A 9,263-nucleotide genomic window follows, 5' to 3' on the forward strand; every position below is an offset into this window, starting at 1 on the left:
ATGCATGATTTCATAAAAGAGCTGCTTTAGGAAGATGCTAAGTATGGATTTCCCTGAAAGTCACAGCGAAGAGAGTTCACTTGACACGGTATCTACCATCCAGGAAGCAGGAGTGGAGGGTTTGGGAGAGCAAAACAGTGACCTGGGGAGCCCCATGGAGAGAGGCGTGGTTGATTTGACTGCTGCTAAGCAATACTAGCGTTGGACCCACAGCACCTTCTCAGGCACCGTATGTCATGAGTCTCAGCGCATCACAGGGGAAAATATCTCTCCATGGACTCCTATCCTCCACCAGTCAAGATGGCGCTATTGGTATTAATACCCCATGCTTCTGGGCTATACAAGCATGAGTGGCCAGCAGCTTCTGGCGGGTGTTCTCAGGTACCACACAAGGTGTAGCTGTGCAAGGTTAGCTGAGACCTACCTGAAGCTGGTTGTTGCAGTAATGGATGGACGAAGAGGTGAGCCCAGGAGCCGCGGGATGATGAACTGGAAGTATCCCACAGGTGGCTGTAAGTTTATTGTAAATATATGGAGAGCATACACGTAATGGCATATAATGATGTAAATATGTAATTGTGTATAGTTATATAATCAATGCAAGTGGGATTACCTCAAATACTCATCTGGGTCCTCCAAGAAGCAGACGCAAAGATGGGATTAAATGTGCAAGAAATGTATTTGGAGAAATGCCTATAAGAGGAAATGGAGGGGGAGCCAGGAGGACTAAGAACCATCAGGGTCACATGAAGGCTGATCCTGAGAAGGAGAGAGGGAAGGAAGATCAGGTGGCTAATCTCAGACAGTAGCACAGTCTAGAGAAAATTCGGCAAGGCAGTCTTTGGAGTCCTCCAGCTCAGACACACCGGTGGTCAATCCGGTTGTTCATCCACGTCTTGCTTTTCCTCTTTTCTTGTTTCCTGTTCCCAGACCCCCACTTGGATACCTTTCCAAGTGAACTCCCTGCCAAGCCTTTGCCTCAGTCTTCAGGGAAACCTGTTTTTAGCCTTTTCCTAAACTCATCTGTGAAATCACACATAGAAGTAAACACACAAATCTGGATTTAAATAAAAGGGAAACATACTCAGCATAGTACCCAAAATCAGTCCACCTACCACCTGGCATGCGTGCCCATGTTAGGAACCCCTCTCAGGAATGGGACTGCCCTAACATCCCCGCTGCACTCAGTCGCTGTAGGGAGCAGCCCCCGGCCGGAAGAGTGGCTCATGGCCAATGTCGTTACGGATTTCAGAAGTCAGCAGCTGGAACCCTTCATGGGTTCACTCCCTGAAATCGGAGATCTGAAAGCCCCATTCTCATGGACACCACTGTATGTATAAATAATAAAAATTATGAAGGCAATAAATACATGACCAAAGTTTTAGAAACCTGGTCCCATCGTAATCGCTGAGAAATGCATTTACCATTTACTTGTTTTAAAATGCTCGTCCTTAAAATTCTGACTAGAAACAAAGGTGATTGCTTTGTTCTTCAGGAAGAGGAACCGATGAGTTTGGGGCAGATTTCTTTAAAAAGCTGCCCTGGTCTTAACCAGTGGATGTTCCTTTTACTTTCATGGTTCTGGTTCCCTTCATACCATCTAATGTTTCCCCCACTCAAGTCCTGAAGTGTTTCTGCTCTTTGGCTTTCTGATTCATTTTTCCATTCAGCAGAGGGGATCTTTGGACAGAAGCATGAATGAAGAAAAAAAAACAAATGCTGTTATCTGAATAATAAGAGCTTCCTAAAAGATATAAGTGCTCTGGACTATTTGCCTGTGGGGGTAGTAATAACAGGTTTATTGAGTACCTGTTTAATGATCTCTCCTTGGAGGCGGGTGTGTTGGTGTTCACTTAACATGGGATAAATCCATTTTACCCATTCTCTCTCTTTACTTTGGCAGTTAGTGGAGTGACATCCCAGATCTGGCATGTCTAGCTTTGATCCCAGGAGGGTGAAATCAGTCACAAGATTGGTTCTAGAACAAAGACAGCTGCTTTGGGATTTTCCTTACAGAAGATGTTGAGTTAGGAAAAATTTTGAATGATCTGGAAAGTCCCTGCATGCTTCTGGTGGGAAGCACATATCGTGGGAAACATGTAGGTACTAATCCACCAGCCAGACAAATACTGAGAAGGATAGAGAGTGGGTTTCAGCAGCCCGAGGCTTTGATGAAGGTAAAGGGGGTGGGGGGAGGTCAGCTCCACTTGTGTTTGGATACTATCCCAGAGCTGTCACTTTATTGCTGCTTCTGGTGCGTTCTGTGGACATGCAGAAGATGAGGGTATGATTTTTTGTAAGATGGTGCATTTTTAATCCCTTCCCTGTCACCCCAAATAAATAACTCACCGTGAAATACTTTCTGGGGAAGACTCTAAACTGCAGTAGGAAATGGAGCAGTGTAAAAATTTTCCGATGTGAAAATTAATAAACCAAGCCAGGGAGCATGGCTTAGTGGGTTGTCATAGTACCAGAAACACAAGCGCCATTTAATGGAAGTTTTATCCTCACGCTTGGTTGTCTCTTAAGTTGTACATCTGTGAATCCTCTGGAAGCAACCGCCTAGAAGCAAACTCTGCAACAAAACTCACCTTCTCCTGACCTTAAGGGATCGTTCACTTTCAGCAGTGCCCAGGGTCATGGATGTGGCCAATTCTAGCCCAGATCTCGTTCCTGATAACACTACTCTGTTTGCCACTTTTGGAGTAGCAAAATGTTAAGTCCTAGAAGGGTAAAGAAGTTTGTCCAAGGTCAACCTGAAGGGCTGGTCAAGAATAATAGACCCTGAGTAGGACTCAATTTTCCTGTCTTTTATTTCCATATTTCAGTGTTTCAACTTTCCCCTTGGACGTTCCTTATGTATGGAGCTCACATATACACAGAGATTTCTCCAATAGCTATATTTAAGGGTACTTAGTTGTACTCCGAGCTATTCACATGTCCCAACTAAAGCTACCGCAGCAAAGAATGGAAACAATGGGAGAATTTAATGCCTATTGAAAGCTGACTCAGAGCACGCAAAGGTGAAAGTGTGTGGTCGGAAGGCTTAGCTGCCTGTTGAGTTCTTTTATTCAATAACTCAAGTAGCCTGTTGTGAGCTGCTTTAGTGCTATTAACACATCTGGAGCTAGTGGTCATACATTTGGGACTTTTTAGAATGTAAAAGTAGCTTTGTAGGCAAACTTGTGTTAGAAAGAAATACTTCTGAAGAACAAAGGCTAACTTTACAGAGTACACCCCTCTCTCCCCGCCTCAATTCCGTGGGGCTTTTGCGTGAGCGTGTGTTAAACCTATATACTTATTTGTAGTAGTAAAAGTTGTCCTCCTGTTCTGGATTGCGTTTGCTTTCAAGTAGCCCTCTGGACCTCCGATCAGATCAAAATATCCAACAAACCAACAAAACAGTTGACTGTGTGTGTGCGGACTCTACTGATGTCCCCCATCAGCTCCTCTAGTCCTTCCTTCAGCCTGCTCTGTGCCCCAAAAGGCTGTCTCCTGGGGATGGCAGCGGTGGGCTCCTTTGCCCTCTAGGTACAGGTTGGCTTTGGCCAGTGGAGGGCATCCGTAGGAGATCAGAGAGTAAGAAGGGAGAAAGGTTAGGTATTCATTCTATATGTCTGGTTTCATCATCGTCATCTCCTTTAGTCTTTTGCCTCCCCAGATTTCTGGAAGTAAAATGCAGAATAAGAGTCCGTCCTGCTTGTCAGGCCACAGTTTGGGGTTGGCCGCATTCATATATTGCAGCTCTGGCTGCTGTCGGATAGCTCTCTCTCAAAATATACTCTCTCCTGGTTCTAGTAACTGCACTGTAAAGGCCAAAGCTAAATCAAAAAGGAAGCAAGCCTATGGCCCTAAGAATGGCAGGATCAAAATGGACCGGAGGAAATAAAGTGAGAGACTTAAGTGACAAGTTGTCTTGCACTCGCCTTATTGCTCGTCTGTGCATCGTCTGTGATGGTGGGAAAAAGACTGGGCGAGGTGCGGGTGTGGTGTCTTGCAGTCACAATCCATTCTTTCTTCCCTTTTCATCTGGCATCTCCCTCCTCCACACTCCCTGCCAAAGAGGAGTGATGGTCAAGGGCAAGGGTGTTTGCTGGACCGCAATGCCAATGGTTACTGTTTCCCCTGCCAGGAACAAAAAGATGGAGAGGCCGTCCATAAGGGTAGACTCTTACTCTGGAATTTGCTTCCAGAAATCTAGAGACATAAAGGATTAAAGGAGATGATGAAACTAGACATAGAGAAGGCATTACGTGGAGGAGCAGTAAATAGATATTCTCTCTCTCTCTTTTTCTCAATAACAACCTTGTTTTCTCTCAGATTGTCTTCACAGTCCCATTCCAGTGTGACACGGAGACTAAGACGAAGACATGATTTGCTTCTAGACCTGCCTCCAGCCAAAGCAGAAGGGGTCCTCCAGTCTCTGAGGTCCCCTGCTGAGGCTTAGGGTCAATGCTACAGCTGGTTGTGGTAGAGGGTTACTTGTCTAAGGAGAAGGTGGCTCTGGCAAGCAGATTGGGAAAATAGCATCATGGTCTCATAACCACTTAATGGGATTTGTAATATCCAGAGTCAGTCTCAGCAAGTTTTTGTCACATCTCAGTGATGAAAACATGCTATGGAAGCTCTAAGAGTCCATTCATTTCCTCAGCCAAGTTTGGGGATTTGTGTGCCAGAGAGAACACTCTACATACTAAATCTCAATGGTTGTTTCCACTCCCCTAACATCTGAGAAGGCTGGAATTTCTCTCAGTTGACCACAGGTCCTGTCGGATTCAGTGCAAGAAGCTTTGTCTCCAGAGATCTCTTAATTGTGGTATCAGCATATGGACCCTGAAACACACCACCTCACTTATGTCATGCCAACTTTTCAGATACCCGAAGGCACATTAGGGTCATTGCCTTGTCAATGTTCTTTTTTGCAAAGCCCACAAAGTAGCACATACCTGGCCAGGAGTATAAGGCTTCAACTTTTACCTTCCAGTAGTACATGCCACAGACAATGTAATTGCCAACCCCCAGTCCAACCCGCATAGCTGCTGAGATCTGATGGGATCAGAGCAGAAGGCGACTCAACTGTGAGCGTAATTAAAGGGATGGTTTTGTTCAAACCATGCTCATCCCTCCCCTCTTCTCCCAGTGATACTCACACATGCCAAGAAAATCAGGTTGAGGATGAGATTATGACCTAGTGATCTCATTCGGGATGTGACATTATCTCATTTCAACAGCCTGGGAAGGGCAATGTCATTTTCAGCTCTGGGAGAAATGTGACCAGCGATGGAGCAAAATTTTGCCCAGACTTTTCACTTTCCTGTTGATCTCCAAGGCAAGGGGTCCCCAGCCAGCTGTGTCAGGGAATCTGAACACTTTCTAATCTTTAATAAACAGCTTGCTGGCAACAGAGACTTGCCCCTTTCCACAGGTTAGTGGAATCCACATGTGTCTAGAAGTGATATATATATACATACACACACATATATATATCTCCAGGGAAGGAAAAAAATAATATCATCTTCTCATTCCAGTATCTTGGTGTATCTCCCCCCTTTCCCCAAACAAGGGAAAGTTTTCTGCCTTCTGCACACAAAGGTGGAGATTTCAACCTCTTAAATCTATTACTCAATATTAAAAGGATTTGGCTAGTGAATAGCCTCCTTAAAAACACTTTCCTCAGCTTTCTGTTCAGATCTGCTTTTGGTCACTTTCATTCATCTGCTCATGGCTGGCTGCCTGGATTAATTTTCTGGACTGAATACATTTCCTTGCATTACCAACATATGTGACAAATAACTAATCTGACTCATCAAAATGCATTAGAATGCAATGTTCCAGTTACTGAAGGACATTTGAAATTCAGCAAGTTGTCTTCGTACTCATACTGCCAGAGATAGTGAAAAATTATGAAGAGGTAGAGTCGGTGCTAGAGTCCACTTTGTGCCCAGAATTTGTATCAGAATCTGTATTATCACTGCTCCAGCAATCCAAGAAAAGTTGGACCCGCCTCTGTTTGTTTTGTACTTCTTAAAATATTTTGTAAATTAAAATTTGAAATATAACTGGAATAATTTCTAAGAAGCATAGTGTAGCCCAGACTATAAATCACCCAAATCAGCATGAAGTGGATATACTAACTATACCTAACAATATCTAAAGTATCCTAAATATATCATTCCTTTGCCAGCTCCATTTCCACATTCCACTTTTCAACACAGACCCTTTAAATCAGGTGATAGTTGGGCCACATGAGTAATAACTCTAAATGACATGCGAAAGTTGTGTTGCAGAGAACGTGCTGGAAGTGCCAGTGCTTAATTGGGTGTAATGGACATCTTTCAAGAATCTCCCAATACAGAAAACAGATTTACCCAGTGCCTCTTTGAAAGAAGTAAAAGGGGAGATTTTTACAGCTCTACCATAAATTATATATTTGAAACTGTATTAGCACAGAGATCGGTTGTGGTGTCAGAATCCCAAGAACATTCCACAGGACTCTTACACATAGAAAAACACATTAGAATGGTTTTACCAATAGACTAATGAATGACTTGTAATTTCTGCTCCAGGATTTTTATGGTGTTCTCTCTCTCTCTCTTTTTTTTTTTTCCTATGCTTTTATCTCATTCTTTTTGAGGGGTCTCATAGCCCTGTGTTTTCACTGTTGCGTGTCTGGGGGTCTGTTTTGAGGGGGAAAAGTCTGGATTAAGAGACTGCTGGGGGCAGTAAGAGGGCTGTAAGAGAGACCTCGGTTTCCCTACTGACTTTCTTCCTGAACATGAATGACCTGCTCTTCTTTCTCTGCCTTGTATTTATCTCCGAAGGAAGGCTGGGAGTGATTTGCCTCTTTGGATGATTGTGAGGAGAAAAGCATGTATCACAAAAATGCTATCAAGTGCGCTTCCCATAGAATATGTGACACTGATGCAGCCAGACATTCAGCTGGTGGCACAGGGCGGCTACAGATGTTCATTATCCCATCACAGAAGCTCACTGATGATGTCTCTCAAGTGTTCTTGGGGGAGGAGTGTTCTCCTTTCCAAGCAAGGGCCTGTGGCATTTTGTCAGCTTAGCCAGAGAGTGATCAGGGCAGGAGACTGTGCGGCGTGGTGTTTCCACCTGGGTGTTCTCGGTGGTTACTGCCTGGGTTTAAATCCCTGACCTACCACTTCTTAGCATTATGCCTTAGTGCAACTATTTTAACCTCTCTAGGCCTCAGTCTCCATATCTCCAAGGGTCTCCATATCTCCAAGGGTACTTGTAAGAAAAAGTGCAGTAATGCCTGTAAGCCACTCAGGGCCTGGAAAATAGTAAGCGTTCGTACGAGTTATTGTTACCAAGAAATATAGGTGAAGAGGTTGGGAGCGTATAGGAAGAGGGGAGCATACAAAGAAATAAAAAGATGTAATTCTCCCATCTTGGAGACCCACAATCTAATTGGAGGAAAAAAAAATGTATACCCAGTACGTAGAGATCACTTCAGGATTTGGGTGGGCAGACAAGCAATTTTTTGTTCTTGGTTAAACTTCTGGAACTGTCTTATTTAAGGAATTAAGAAGATGGGAACATTGGCCATATCTTGGATAGACCTAAATTGGATTTGGATTAGCCAAGACTAATGGTAAGTTAGGTCAATTTTTTTTTAAATTTTTTATTTTGTGGGGTCACATTTTAGAAATTCTTAAAAGGGAAAAATCCCTTTCAAGAAAATTCATTTAAGACTGTCAGTTTGTGTGCTTTCCATGAGCAGATTGTCATTAATGTATATTGTGTCAAGACCTTTAAAATTTTTTTTTCATACAATTAAAGTTGTGCCTTTTAGAAGATGAGAAGAAACATCTCCCATTGGAAATGACTTTCAATCCACTTGCAAACTCCTCGGGACTGAGCCACGTCTTACTTTCTCTGTATGTCTAATTGTACCTAGGACAGTTTGAGTTGGAAACCAAAAAATTTTTAATGCTACTACATCAAATTCAACTTTATAATTTGAAGATCTGATCATTGTTATTGGTGTTTTGAGGTTTGCTTTGATGAAGGCAAAATAAGATTGCACGTTGGCTATGATTCCTTTGTCTCTTCCTGTCATCTTTATGTTGGAGATAAGGCCTCCTGAGCAAAGAAAATGACTGGTCTAATTTTAGATGCCGCCCCCCCCTTTACTCCCTGATAACCCAGAGCCGCCCAAACAAACCTTACTTTCTCACAGACTTAATTCCCAGTCTTCATCTTTGATTCGTCTACAAAGAGTTTTAATTTGGAGAGGAGTATATCAGAATTGAGGTGAGGTGTATCTGAATTTTTGACAGCCATAATTTGCAAAAGTCCTTCAAGTGATTCTCCACCATCTCTTCCATCCACAACACCCAAGACACACACCACTTGGAGACAACTGCTCCAAAGTGACATCTTTATCTTATGTCTGAAAACTGCCTTTTTGGCAGAAATCCTGCCCCTGTTGTGACTTGGAACAGTGAGGCCATCCTTAGTTTTACTGAGAAAATATCACTATCCCAAATCTCTGTTGTGCCCAAAACATTTGGTGAAAAAAAAAAATGTGAATAGAATTCTGAGGGAAGGATGAAAGAAAAAGCAATAGAAGATAGGACAGACAATAACATGTCAAATAGAATTAGTATATCACCTTGCCTGTTAAACTGAGACATGTTCCAGAAATGGTTTGACATTACAGGCTAGAAAAACATGCACTTGTATAGAACATAGGGAAAGGCAAGAGCTGGATTTAAAAGCAAGATTTAGAGACTACACTTAGCTATCCATTCCCTCCCCTCATCATTCTATTCCCAAGAAGGGACATCATCTTTCATCAAGAACACAGTAGAAGCCTAAGAATCCTTACTTATCTCATGTCCTGGAGAAAGGAGCTCCTGAGAAATGAATGAGAGGGCTCACACACCATAGGGCAGAGTTTTCCCTTTCCTGACTTTAGTTGACTTACGTAAAACTTGGCATGGTTTTCCCTGAAGAAGGCTCTCTGGTTGAGAATGCAAAGCAGACCAGAGTGGCAGCCAGAGAAAAGAAAACATGGCAATTGCTCAGTGGAGATGTGAACTTAAGGAAGAATCAACAGAAGTCACTGAGGTTTCCTCACCAAGCAGAAAAGCAGTCAGAAAGTCGGGCAGAAGTCAAAGCCAGACCAAAGAGCTGTGGCTGGTGTCATGCCCTGTGGAATCCCTATACATGGTTGAACACTGTCCAACCTACACAACCATACACAGTGAGCGCCCCCGCTCACATCCTCAAGA

Source organism: Mustela nivalis, assembly GCF_964662115.1.
Source record: "Mustela nivalis genome assembly, chromosome: 11".
In the NCBI taxonomy this organism is placed as follows: Eukaryota; Metazoa; Chordata; class Mammalia; order Carnivora; family Mustelidae; genus Mustela; species Mustela nivalis.